Genomic DNA, 14,405 nt, shown 5'->3' with positions numbered 1-14,405 from the left:
TATCCTGCTCATCAATACTTACCCATCCAGAGATCCACTGCAATCTGTTTACCTTAATAAGCTGCTCCAAGAACTTTTCTTTCCTTTGAGGAACCCGTCTTGTATCGACTTGCTGCCCTCCACAAAAGCACTGTGCTCTGAAACAGGGGTAAAACAAACATTAGGTATTCAGAACAGTTTCTTCATCTCAAACCTCTTCTACCAACTAAACTGACTTCCTTCTAAATTTACAGTTTAAGTTCAAACCTGACTTTCAGCACTATCATCCTACAACACTAGAAAGAGAATGTCAGTCTATTGCTGCCACGTGTAAAGCAGCAACAGTACTGTTTGAGATTTTCCACTCTGTCACATCACATTTCCAGAATTCTTTGTTTGATGATTTATAGATAGATGGAAAAAATACAGTGTTTGGTAAGAGACAGACAGACATACCTGCAATTAAGTAATCAAGCATTAGAATTAAGAAGTATATCTGCAATAGACTATTAAGGAAATAAATGGTTCAACTAAACTGAGCTACTGAGAAAAAAAACCTTAGCAGATATGTTTCTTTGCTTTTTAGCATGTCAACCTCCTTGATGCTTGTAGCAGAACATACTATGGTAAAATTAAGATAGAGCAATATGAAAATTACAGAGCATGCATTAAAAATCAGGCTTTCGACGCAATATAAACCTTAAATTGCTAATAATTTTCAAATTGTATATATACACTGCAGTGATACTTAGCACAGATTTAGGCATTCATAGCTTATATTAACATGTGATCATTCATAAAGAGACTGAAAATGTTCAAAGTCCAGACCAGAACAGTTGTTCAGTTTCCCACACATGGCAGACATTTTTTAAAACACAGAGTATCAACTTGTGTAATTATATACTGTTTGAGGACAGCCCTTAAAAATTCTTCTATGCATTTACATTATTCACATCCTCTTGTCTGTTAACTGCAGGGGGGGAAGGGAGGGGCACATGGGACAACAACCAAACAGCAAAGCTGTGAGCCAGATTAATCCTAGAAGAGAGGCGACCACCTTTTAATTCCTTCCTATGTTAGCCTTACAGCCAAATGCCATTATGTAATAGCATTTGAACTGCAATAAAGGTAACATTCAACTGGAATGAAAGAGGTTTTCTTACAAAAAAAAAAAAAGTATTATCAATGCAGTTGGCTTGTACCTCCTTGGAAATCAGTCAGTTACACTAAAGATTAATTGAATCCAATATTCTCTTTTACCTATCATCTTTTTCCCCTCTAGGGCTGAATAACTCAAAGTTAGATTTTCCTACATCTCAGCTTTTGCTGAAAAGAATTAATTCAACTCATTGATTCTTAAAAAGTTTCCCAGGTTTATTCCATATATTTTCTTTCTCTACAAGGACAAAAGCATCACAAACACATAAAGCTTTATAAAAAGTTTTAAATATACCTGAACAGATGGGAGCAAAAAAGAAATGAGACTATGCCAAGACTGTACCTCAGGCCTGATTCAAACCTTTGCTATTCCTGTTTCTACAGATCTTTACCAGAAAGACAGACTCAGGCTGTATGACAGTACATCCACATAATATGTAGCAGGTAAGACCCAAAACATGTATCTTTTTGCCTAAATGTATTTACTTTTTCCACAAAGGCTCTTAAAGATTTTAATGACTTGTATTTGTTAGGTATGACATAAAAATAAGAGAAGTTTGTGCTAAACTGTTAGTGCACAGTCATAAATAAAATCTGTGTATTTCCTCACAACTATCAACTCCTACCACTGCAAGATTCAGCAACAAAACTACCTCAAATATTTTTTTTTCCAAAAAATTTACAAAATTAGGTAGCTTGTTTTCTAAAAACACTAGTACCCAGAAGAAACACAAAAACTACATAAGCAATATCACGGTCAGTATTTCTAAATGAAAAACCACCAAAAAAAGAATGATCTACATACAGAGTGAAAAGTACAGGTTTAGAATTGGAAACCGTGAAAAACCTCACACCTGTTAGCAGTGAATGATGTTTAACAATAGAAATACCATTGCTAGAAGCCTGTAAGATTGATTAGACTGATTACTGGATGTATTGTTGAGACTTGGGGAAAAAACAACAGAACACAAGCTGGTGAGACTTAAGTCTGCAGAAAATACATGTTTCAACACTGCTGCAGAATGAGCTCAAGGCTTCGTAATAGCTCACAGGCACCAAAATTACAGCTGGATGGAAACAGATGCACTACCAATATACAACTGCCCTTCCTGAATCAGGTTTTGTGTGTCCTCCTTTTAAATTAGGCTACATCACTCATGTATAAAAGTCTTCAATGCTGAAATAAATTACAATCCCACAGCTACATTTCAGGCTTAATTGCTAGAAAAAATAAAAGGCAAAATGCATCCTTTCTCTAGAAGGATGGCAAATACTACAGCTTTTTAAGACAGCCAGCTAGGTAACGCTCCATAGACCAAGTCTTAACTCCACTGCTGAATGATAAAATAGAATTTTAAATTAATCATGTATTGCGAAGATTTACATGGGGGGGGTGTTTACCCCCAAAAAAATTAATAATCAGCTCCACTTTAAGTAAAGCAGGAACTGGAATTTAAAAGCCTTTACAGTAAGTGCCATTAATGACACCTGGGATAAAGGTGACAGAAGAGCACAGTGGTTATGTGCACTTGGAGAAAAGTCACAAAAAAAAAAATCAAAATAAGTCACTAAAATCCAGCCAAAACTACAGTTCCACTAACACAAGGCACTTGAAACAGATATTCAAAGTAGGACCAGCATGTGCAAGTGCTTCCACATAAAGGTTAGAAGCCTATGAATAAAAAAAGGAAAAACTGAAAAACTGCTTTTGAGATAATACAGAAATGAGCCATCTTCAAAACATGAACAAAATTCAGTAAACAGTATTAACTAAGGTACAAACACAGGAACAAGAAGAGAGGAATTTATTTGCCCTAGTGCATGAATACCACTTTCTGCTAGGAAAGCACAGTATCCTAACTAAATTATTTACCTCAACAGGTACTGTGCTGCATTTAAAGCCCATATGCAAGCTAGAAGAAATATCATATTCGGGAGGAGAAGAGAAAATGCCCACAAAAACACACCACCACTGAATGACAACTCAGTCAACGGCAACCAGCAAGTAGGAAAGCCAACTCCTCCTGATCTAACTCTGAACCATACAACATAATTCAAGATGTAATTATCCAGACAGCACTCAACAGAGGAATTAAAAAGAAAACAAAAATAATAATTGATTACTTCAACATTTGACTTAAAAAATGAGAAAAACGTTAAGTGTAAGGAACGCAGTTAACGGAAACAAAATGGAGCAGCTAGGACTTTTTGAGAGCATGAAGGCCATTTAAAAACTGACCAGATGAAGTCTACAACCAATCTAAAAAGACCCCCAAACCCCATAAAGACAAGATCAGGAAGTCTCTGAGCTAGAAGATGTTGGAATTATACACGAAACTTCCCCCAGTACGTTTGCCCTGTTATTTACCTTTTGCTAGGTATGCCTCTTCAAGACAGGCTGCTGAGCTATATCACAGCAAAGGTTTGTCTAAAATGTCATTTCTTGCCAATTTTACAATTGTAAAATTTTCTTAAAGAGTACCCAAGAAGCCTGAACCACAGCAGAAAACATGGAATAAACTCGTTGCATTGATGTTCAAGTAAGGAAAAGATCAGGGAAGACCACATCTAAGCTTTCTTTCTAGGGGTCAAGTCAGAGGAAAAATGTCTTATCAAAGTGCCAACAGAAGAGGATTTTAGAGCAAATCACTAAGGCAACATGGCATTCACTTGAGATTTCTAAAGTCAGTCAGAAATTTTATATTTCAGTATCTGTAACCAATTACTTAAGCAGAAAATGATAACAATTACCCAAATAATTACAGACTGCAGTCCTATCTCTATCACTAAACAGCCTGATAGAAAGTACAACTGAGTAAATACGCAAGAGTAGTGTATGGGGAAAGAATTAACATGAATTTTGCAAAGGAAAGGTAATGCCTCAGAGGACTACTGGAGAAATCTTTTGAAGGATTCACGTACTTGTTGATCAGCCTTCATTAAACCAGTATACAGCACTTAAGACTTCCAAAAGGCATTAAAACATGTTCCTCACTAAAGACTGCAGTGGAAATTATCTATATTAAAAAGATTTGAGAAAGGGTTCTCTGGGGAATTTTTAATTATATAAAGAGAAAAATATCACGTGTTGTTTGCCGTTATCACAATAAAGAGAAGTTACCAGAGGGGTTCCAAATTAAAATTATATAGGTCAACATACATAAATCAACCATAAGAGACAGTGATTACCTAAGTGACAGTTTCCTAATCATACAAAATTATTCACAGCAGCTGGAAACAGAAACTGGTTGTAAAGAACTACAGAAGGCTACCACGGTGCTGAATGCTCAGATGGTATGGTAGGCAAAAATCATTAGTGATAAATGCAAGGTAATGAACAAGGAGAGAAGATTAACTACATACATAGAAATTCCTCCAAAGTGGAAGTTTAAGATCCAAGTTGTAACTCTACACTCTTTCAAATCAAACCTACTCCATCACCAACAACCAAAGAGGAAAAACAATATAAAAAAAGAATCAAGAACAAAACAGAACACATTTGTCACTAAAGCGAGATGCTGGTAAATTTTTTATCATGAGATGTTCAGGTCACCCCCTTTTCAGAGAAAGAGAAAAACAGATGAGTTACATGAACAATTTATTCTAAAGGCAAAGTCTTCTTATTGGAAGAGAAAGATGATAAATCTGCAAGGGGGGGAAAAAAAAAAAGATACAAAGCTATGCCTAGTGTCTTACCACACAATAAAACAAAAAGGCACCCAGTGAAGTAATTAAGTAGCTTTGATAATATATTGCACAGGAAAACATTTTCTTTTCTCAATTGTGACAGTCGCTGCTGTAGGCAGCTACAGAGGCCAGAAATGCACCCAGCTCAAAAAGCATTAGGGGAAACATGAAAATAAATGCACTGATGACTGCTAAACACTGCGGTCCAAAAGCAACTCCATGAACACCAGCCAGCTGCCAAAAACCAGAATACATACGCAGAAAAATCATGCTGTAACTGCCAGATTTCTGTTCCTAGACATCACTGTCGCAGACAGGATACTGGACTACCTACTAACTTAGTACAGCAATTAATCTAACCTAGTAGAGGAATAATAATATTTTTATATGTAGAAGAAAAGTCACTAGCCTCACGAGGCTTTACAAACCCAACATTTGAATTTTGGCCTATAGCTGTCAGGCTGACTTCAGTTGAAGGATGGGTGTCAACATTTAGGCAAAATAATCAAGCAAAAGACTAATGTGAACAAACCTCCATGTTCTGTGAGGCTATATGGTTCTAATGATCAGTTCATGACCCTGGTATTTCTTTGACCATAACATCATTTAATTCCTTAATTCAGCTACTCCAAAGAATTCTTATCCTTCTTTATTAGAGAAAGTAACTTTTTATCACCAGACTTTTTGCAAGTCTGATGATCAAAAAGTCAGTTTATTGCAAAGACTGTATGCTGCTATCAAAAAGCTTTCTAGCTTAGTAATATGCTGTAATGTCTTGCTACAACTCAGGAATGTTCATTCCCTACGCAATCAGATGCAACCTATACACCATGGCTTTCTTGGGGTATAAACCACCAACTGAACCCCAGTGCCTGACTGAACATATCCCACAGTTCATCCCAAAAGCGTAAGTAAACCAATTAAAATCACCTTTTTATAGCAATTTAACACTACAACTGAGGCAGTCTAATAGCCCAACTAGACCAACCCTTAAGTTCTTAAAAGTGCTAGAAAAGCAGAAGTAATCCAACATTTTTAAAGGGCTGCTATTTAAAACAGCTTGAAGCTAAATCTGAATGCTGCTACTGCAGTCCAGTCTCAATTTGGGTAGAAAATAATATATACTGCATATGGACAAACATCTACCTATGTGATCAGAACTCTACGTTGGGGGGGGGAAGGAGTTGCAGGGCCCTTCTGGGTCATCCGGCACACATTCAGCATTTTTTGTTGTGGGTTTTTTGTTTTTGGTTGGTTTTTTTTTTTGAGGGTTTGGGGTTTTGTTGTTGCTTGTTGTTTTGTTCTGGTTTTTTGTTTTGTTTGGGTTTTGGTTTTTGGGTTTTTTTGTGGGTTTGTTGTTTGAGTTGGGTTTTTTTGTTTGTTTGGGTTTTTTTTTTTTGGGGGGGGGGGTCCCTCTTTATATCCTTCCTGAGGGATTATCTAGTCATCAGTCAGTGTTTTATGCTCAGATAAGACTCAGATATGTGGTGGCTCTGATTTACTCTCAACTCGTACATCTTCAACTTCAATGGAAGATTTCACACTTCTGAAGGTCCACTTAGTTATCAGGCCCACAGACTTATTTTGTTATGCTATCACGTGGCACAGCTATTTCTGCAGCCACACATAAAACAAGACAAAAGTTGATCCAGTTGACAAGAGACTTGCCTGCTAGAGTCTTTTCCAGCCAGATCAGTTCCCCAAAACAAAAATTTCTGTGGGACAACACTAACAGCTGTGCTGTACAGAACCTGAATGTAGCGAAGTTCGTGCCACAGCTCTGAACTTCAGTATGGAGATCGTTTTAGCAGACAGGATTGTAGTGACAAGCTGCAAGCCACAACCGAACTGCACTACCCTGACAGCAAGTACTGTGTAAAACACCCCAAAACACACACGCCAACTGACAATGCAGCAAGCAGTGACAGACTGAATATTAAAATGTATATATCCACTGGTCACAATCAGTAGGGTATCTGGAATGTGAAAGACTTTAAAACAAATGAAACATATTACATCTAAGGCCTCCATGAATCAAGGATTTCATCACTCTACCAGCTTCACACACAAATCATGCTAGGGAGTTCACCGTAATTTGCATATTTCAAGCTAAACTCAAGCACAAGTATTCACAACATCAAAGTAAAACAAAGGTCTTTCTTGAAGTACTACACACGTTAATTATAAATATTAACCAAGAGTCTGAATAACATTTAACACTAATCCATCAATGTATTTATATTGCTGTTTCATCAGAACATAGGTAAAAGTTTTCAGGAACAGGGTACTAAATTGAGGTCCACAAATCTAATCTATCCCTTCTATCATTACAAAAGCCTGAGATCTCATTACTTCAGCATAGACACAACTCTAGATTTTCTAGAACATTTGGAGCTGCTTCAAATTTCATTCTTTCCCCAGATTTTCAGGAGTTGCATGGATGGATTGGAGAAATTAGCTTACCAAAATTCATTATGTAACACCCAAAATGTGTTGTTACACAAATTTCAGAAAATTTAAGGTAAAAAAAGCACACGCCCACAAAGACCTGTAATCCAGCAAAGACAGCATCTAAGAACAGTAAAAAGCCAAGAGCTACATAGTGAAAGAAGTACTTTGAAGCAGCTGAGGAAGTTTTGGTTTTATTCAGAAGATAAACTATTTACACACAAACTAAAGCTTACTGAAAACATGCAAACTTCTACATCTTAACTGCACTGCAGCCACCAGCGTTACATGTGAATGCTGACATCTGGTTTCTAACTGATGCTTCCAGGGACATTTGAATACCTTTACTTAATACAGCCTCTTCCTTGAGTCTTCCTACTCAACTAGTGCCAAGAATTGCTCCCCTGTATGCATGAAAAGAATCAAAATTCAGGATCAAACACAAACTTGATTCTGTGCAGGGTCAATCTTGAATGCAAGCATATCCACACCAAGCACTTACCATTTTCAAGATTACTCATAGGGGAACAAGCAGCACTTGGCATAGCAATTCATGGCAAATCAAAATCACAATGTTGACATGTAAGTTTTAGGGTAGCCATACTGACATGTATCTCCCCCTTATACACACACTTAAAATATATTTTATGGCTGTTTCATCATGAAAAGGTGCTGATCAGCAAGAACATAGCTCCACTGCTAGCCTTAAAAGCCATTATATGTAATGTGGTCGACAGTACATTTTATCTCTCTACTATTCAAGCAGCAACATGCTGCTTAAGGATATCCTTTATTGTAAGTGGAATAGAAAGGTGAAACAAGACAAAGAACCAAAAGGAGCCACAGAAGAAGTTAAATCTAAATGCTTATCTATTACTTATATCCAAATGCATATCTATTTCCAGGAAAGGAGGTAACACTAGACCACAGCAACAGACTTGAAAGATGACCTAAGTGGAAAGGGAGCAGTACAGTAAGAGCAGAGAATGGTTACGCTAAAGATAGGAAAATAGAAAAAGGGCAAGTAAAATACTGAAAAATAAGAAGGAATAGTAGAAAGTGGCCTCAATACAGCATTCAAAGAGGCCAAATTGTCATTTGATGTATCTTAACTTTTAAAAAAGTAACTTTTATTAGGAAAAAAATACATACTGAATGGCTAGATCAGAAACAGATCTGAGAATAGTAAAATTATTTAGATTCTGGACTGGGCAGTGGAATACAGGCCACAGATAAGCGTCAGTGGGTCACAGCACACATTTCAAAAACATGCCTCACTGGCACCACAGGGACCAATGAAGATTAATTGAGAATTCCAATCTATGAAGTCCCTAGCTTTTGCCAGCATTCAAGAAAGTAAATTGAGATAGTAATACACAAAATAATCTTTTTAAAACAGCATTTATTACAGGTTGTAGGAAGCACTCTGTTAACAGATGTATTACAGCAAATGCTACAAATTTAGTACAGATACTAATGAGAAAAGGCTCTGTAACTAAGCAAATACTCTATTTCTCTGTCTTTTGTAAGACTTATAGTTGCACTGGCTATACTTTTGATACAACTGTATCACGATTATAGTGACTATACTAATCTATAAGCACCCAATATACAGAAGTAGCAGGTAATTTTCGAATTTGTAGAATTACAAGAAACTGGGGATACAGTTAATCACATATAAACCAATCAAATCTGAAAAAAAACAGAAACAGGAACTCTTAAGTGCGAGAGGATGAGGTCTACTAGATCTCATGCATCCTGTACAACACTACATGTTCAGAAACAGACCAATTTATTAACTACAGTAATGCTGATTCTTTTAAGACATTAGTCTTCCCTGTAAAATACACACACACCCTTTTTTTTCCCCAGTCAGTATACAAAGTGTAAATTAAAAACACAGTTTTAAAAACAATATTTCATGCATTTACATTTTATTAATAATTTTACCCAAACAGCACAAGTTCTTACTTTTTGTATTAGTTTTCTTCAAATTAACTACAGTAAAGCACTGCATAAAAATGGAGAGCATCTTCCTGGTCACTAAATGGTATCAGATTTAGCTTAAACACTGCAAATTTAATAGAACTGATGTTGTAAGGGACCTCTGGGTATCACCTTATCAATTCCACCACAGCTTAAAGCAGTGATAACTTAAAAATTAGACCTGTCTGAAGTTAAGTCAGGTTGTTAGGGTTATATCCAACAGAACTTTGAATATCTATCTACAGGGACACGGGTTTCCCAGCCTTTGGACACCCTCTTCCAGTGTTTGATTATCTTAGCTATTCAGAACTTCCCTTGTTGCAACTTATACCCATTACCTGCCATCCTATCAGTGTGCATCTCTGAGAAGAGCCTGGCTTCATCTCCTCTATACTTTCCCATTAATTAGTTGAAGACAGCAGTAACATGTCCCTCCAGCCTTCTATTTAGACTGAAGACACCCATTCCTCTCAGCTTTTCCTTCCTTGTTATAAGCTCCAGCCCTTGAAGCTGGTGGCCCTCCACTGGGCTCACTCCAGTGTAGCAGTATCTTTATTATAACAGGTTCTACCCAAAACTGGACTAAACACTAATGGTCTCCCAAGTATCAAACAGTGGGGAACAACCACTTCCCTCAAACTGCTGGCTACAGTATTGCTTAATGCAGCCCAGTATGTTGTCTGCTTTCACTGCTGCAAGGCTGCATTATTCATCTTCAACTTGCTGTTTGCCAGGACTACTCAAAGCTGCTTTCCATCCCATCCATGCCCAGCCTGTACTATCCCCATACATTTTGGAAACAAAGACACTTTACTACTTGTCAACAAGGACTTTTAATCTTATTCTTCATTAGTCCTTCCTCTTAGTTCATCGGGATTTTTTTAATTTTTATTTCAAACTAGCATGCAGTTTGCATTAGTATACAAACAGCCCACGAAACAATTAACTGCATGGGTAACCAGTAACAGTCATGCCTAATGGCACACCCAAATTCCCAGTGCCTGATCACACAAATCTTTTTTACTACTGTTTTTAAAATCCTTTATTTTCACTTTTGCATGTGCTTAGAAAGAGGGAAAACTGTCATGCCATCATTTTTAAATGAGTAAGAAGTTTGTAGACAGACCATTTTCCTTGCCTTTAACAGTAACTAACATCAGTTAGTAGTCTCAAGCAAATTTTTCATCCCTGAAAAATACCCAAGCTAACAACCCAATATTTTGGCCCAGTATGCACAAGCTTCTTCAACACAATTTACCTGCAGTGATTAACGTGCAATGCATCTAGTAATTCAGAACAAGGAACACCAAATTTAAGAGACTACGTGAATACTATGCTACATATAGAAGGGAAACTCGCGTATACTATGGCCAAGTAAACAGCCAATGAAGCTAAAGTGTAACAAAGGAAAGAAAATCTTATCATCATAAACAAAATGAAATAAAAAAGGACGTGAAACGAAAGAAAAAACAACCACAAAATAGTTCAAGTTATATGCTGAGGTAAGGCTGATGGAATATGGGATCCAAGACAAGAATGGATGCAGCCAGCAAGACAAGTATGATAGGTTTTCACAGCTGCACCTGCTGGCTGGCTGCAAGTTACATTATGCAGTTAAGACTCCAGCTTATTGAATCAGCGTTAAAAAGTAAAAGGTGGCTTTATTTTTAAACAGTAAGATGCATATTGTATTTGCTGCAGTTCCACAACAATGAAGCACACCCAGTCTAGGAAAGGACTACTGTGGTTTTGAATTCCCACTCCTCTCTCCCACTTCCTCCAGCACAACTCTTTCTCCCTATCTGTTTGTGGGTCCTAACAGCCAGTCAGTCCATCATAGAGGCTAACATGGTAGAAAGCTAAAATACAAAGACCAGAGCAAACAGCCACACCTACGCAGCTCCCCCCCAATAAAAATGTCATTGTGATGATTCATGGAGCTACACTGACTCCCAAGACAAGAAATAGAAAAGGCCAGTGTTGGTACAAATAATAGAGGACAACGACAACCCTAAGTGAGGCTGGTTTAAACATTATGCAACCAAGCATATATGCTTATTCAAATTTAACCCCATGAAAAATACACTATATTGCATTTGTTCTAAGCCAATATTGTCTTTTAGGTCCAAATCTGCAACTGGGATAAACACCTGCAGAACATAAAATGTACTCCAAGCCTTAAAACAAAAATCCTAAGCCAAAACAAAAAATCTATTTAACCTTGCTAGTGGGTGGGAAGCTTTTCAAATAATCTTTAAACTTTTGCCTACAAAGAAGAAAGCAATGCTTCAATAAAGTATTTCAACTTTTAGTTAACCCAACTCTTAGTTATCCTACCTGCTTAACGGCTACACACTGTTGCCCATCTGAATTTGTATTGCTCAAGTAATAGTCAGCACTCAGAAATTAAGCCTTTAACATTGGGGAGGCAGGAAAAGCACCCTGTTATCTAATACTTTATTGGGCACACAGTCTCCTAGACCAGGATTAAGTCATACCCTAACCTATTCTCTTTTAACTGAGGAATCAACTGCATTTCTTAAGTCTGTTAATAGCAAGTTTTCCACTCCTTAAGTCATTCTTGTAGGTCTTCCCCAAACTCTCCAATTCTTTTTAATTATTAAAAAATGCTGGCCTTAGTTCAGATCATAATTGCTATACTATACACAGTATTAGACCATCTCAGTATTTCTATTTGTTAATTCTTTGGCTAGAAGTATGCATAATGATGGCCAAACACAGTAAAAAGGGCAACAATTCCAAGATACGTCCAACATTGATGCCTGGTAAAAAACAGCCAACCAACTCCTGTTGCGCTTTCCATTTTCAGTCACTTCTAAATTGCAAGTATTTTTTTGTTAGATGTATGATAGAGAAATTCTTACCTAGCCTTTCTACATGCTACTTGGCTTCTTTAATGAGGCACTATATTATATATAGTGCCTCATTATACATTATATAGGGCTACAGCTTGATATATCCTCACTACCAGAACAAAACTTCACCTTCTGAATGACCATTTTCCAAAAATAACACAACCACCACAAGGCAAAACAAAACAAAGAAAAAAAAACCCAAACCCATGCACACAGAAACACTAGCTTTTAATTCAAAAGTTGTCTGGTAAATTCTTCGAGCTTAGGAAGAATTCTTAAATGTATACAGGTTGGTATATTAATCATTCATTCTTACTCAAACAAAATGTTATTTCAGGTGTAACAGGATACTAGATCTTGTTCCCCTTTCCACACACACATATGTTAAAAAATAAAAATTTAAAAAAACACTAATACCACACCCAGATATATCACAACTCTTATCACAGGCTCCTAGGAGCCAAAGTTGCAGACCACATTATGCTAGCCACTGTACAAACACAGAGTAAGACTGTTCAGAGCAAACAACCTAAACATAAGGGACAACAGATGGGAGAGAGCCAAAAAGGATAATGCAAGGAAAAAGCACTACCATAAACAACAGTTAAGATTTAGTTCTTTTTCGAAGGATGGTGTGTTCCGAGTCCCAGAGTGACAGGAAATGTGGTGGTTTGGTCTTGGTTTTGGTAGGCTTTGTTTCCTAAAGTTAGCTTCTTCTGCATTACCTAGCTTGCAACTGCTTTAAAGGGTGCACACAGGGAACTTCTCCAAGCATGAGGAGCATCACAGGAGAATGAACAACTGTTTAACTGCCCATGATCTCACTTTATAAACAGCACTTAAAATCTCATCAACAATGCAAAAAAATGTAGGTCAAATCCTTCACAGCTAAACCCCAATTTTAAATTAAAGGCAAGTAACCCGTTACTTTTACAACCATAAAATGTAAGATGCAAAAAACACAGACAGCCAAAGCAGAAGGCAAGGAAAGCACCCTTGTTCAGGATTCTGAATCCATTATAAACAGAGCAGGATCATTTTTACCGCAACCATAAGGAAAACTTTACCACGAAATACAGAGATCAAAGGCAAGGTATGAGATTTAGTCATGTGATTTACTAACATAACTAAGTAACGAACAATTTAATAACAACTAAAAGACAGCTTAATATGTGGAAGGAATCTGCAGTCTGTAGAAGAGTAGCATGTGCTGTGTTCAAAACAAGGCTAGATTACAGGCTCAAACGAAAGATGTCATGACAATGCTGTCCACAAGTGGCAGACAGCACTGAGAGGTTTCCTTTTGGGGAGGAAGGATTGCCTTTGCCATAGTAGTCTGAGCTCAAGGCCAGGCATCCACAAAGAGAAGTCATAAGCACACAGAGATTTAACTGGTATAGAAGGCAGCAAGTCTAGAAGAGAGAGATTTGAAGGTCACTCACACTGAGATGATAGCCGAGTTTATGAATGAGATTAACAAAGTAACTTTTAGAGAAATTTGATGTAGTACTAGGGGTAAATGCCGAACTGGAGAGGTCTTACAGGGATCTGACGAAAAGGAATTCCAGAACAAAGTAAGGTTTTCACCAAGGTTAAATTTCCAAGAGGACCAATAAGAAATTAAAAAAAAAAAAAAAAAAAAGAAAGAGAGATGGCTGCATTCATGAGTGGGCTTTTGTTTAAAGTTCAGTATGGTTATATTGCACGAAAGAGCCTAAAGGAACACAAGATGCCAATATGCTTCCAACAAATGTCTGCAGGAGGAAAACAAACAGGTTAAGAGTGACCACAAGCCATAACAGTCCTAAATTAGGAAACCGTGCACAGTTATTCTATGGGTTATGCCCAATTCAACCATCTTCTTCCAATGCCATCTTTCACAAAAGAACTGAGGAAACTGCACGCAGAAACCAATACCAACACTTCCATAATGCCACTGTCACCTCCTAATTATCCACTTACTTTGCTGGCCGCCCAAGAGTTAGATTGGCAAGCTATGGATCAAGTGTCTAAGCAGTTGTTGTCCTATCAGTTAACAGACTGTGCAACCAAGTGTACATCGTTACTTTGCACAATCTATTAAACAGGGGGAAAGGCGGAATTAAGATGACATCCTCCTTAGCATGTGTCAGAAAGTATTAAAACTGATGAGTAGGGACTATGCCTTGATAGACTTTTGTACAGCACTAGGTGCACAAATTTAGGTATTATGGCTTTTAGAAGTTAGAGAGATACAAACTGAATGATTCCTACAGTCTTGTAAGAGTTAAG

The 14,405-nt window shown here is 37.2% G+C and overlaps 1 protein-coding gene across 17 annotated transcripts in view; it reads right to left on the bottom strand.

Annotated features, from left to right (window-relative positions):
* The window catches only part of ZMYM2 (zinc finger MYM-type containing 2), a 91,961-nt gene that overhangs the window by 71,456 nt on the left and 6,100 nt on the right, over positions 1 to 14,405 (bottom strand). For 14 of the 17 annotated variants that reach the window (XR_008730753.1, XR_008730751.1, XR_008730752.1 and 11 more), the window contains one exon: positions 23 to 137. The gene's annotated coding sequence lies outside the window, so the exon portion shown is untranslated. The remainder of the gene's footprint in view (positions 1 to 22; positions 138 to 14,405) is intronic. The other 3 variants (XM_055701182.1, XM_027815674.2, XM_027815676.2) reach the window with 1 other exon arrangement.

This window comes from Falco cherrug, chromosome 2 (assembly GCF_023634085.1).
Source record: "Falco cherrug isolate bFalChe1 chromosome 2, bFalChe1.pri, whole genome shotgun sequence".
Lineage (NCBI taxonomy): Eukaryota > Metazoa > Chordata > Aves > Falconiformes > Falconidae > Falco > Falco cherrug.
This window is presented reverse-complemented; position numbering and strand designations above follow the sequence as displayed.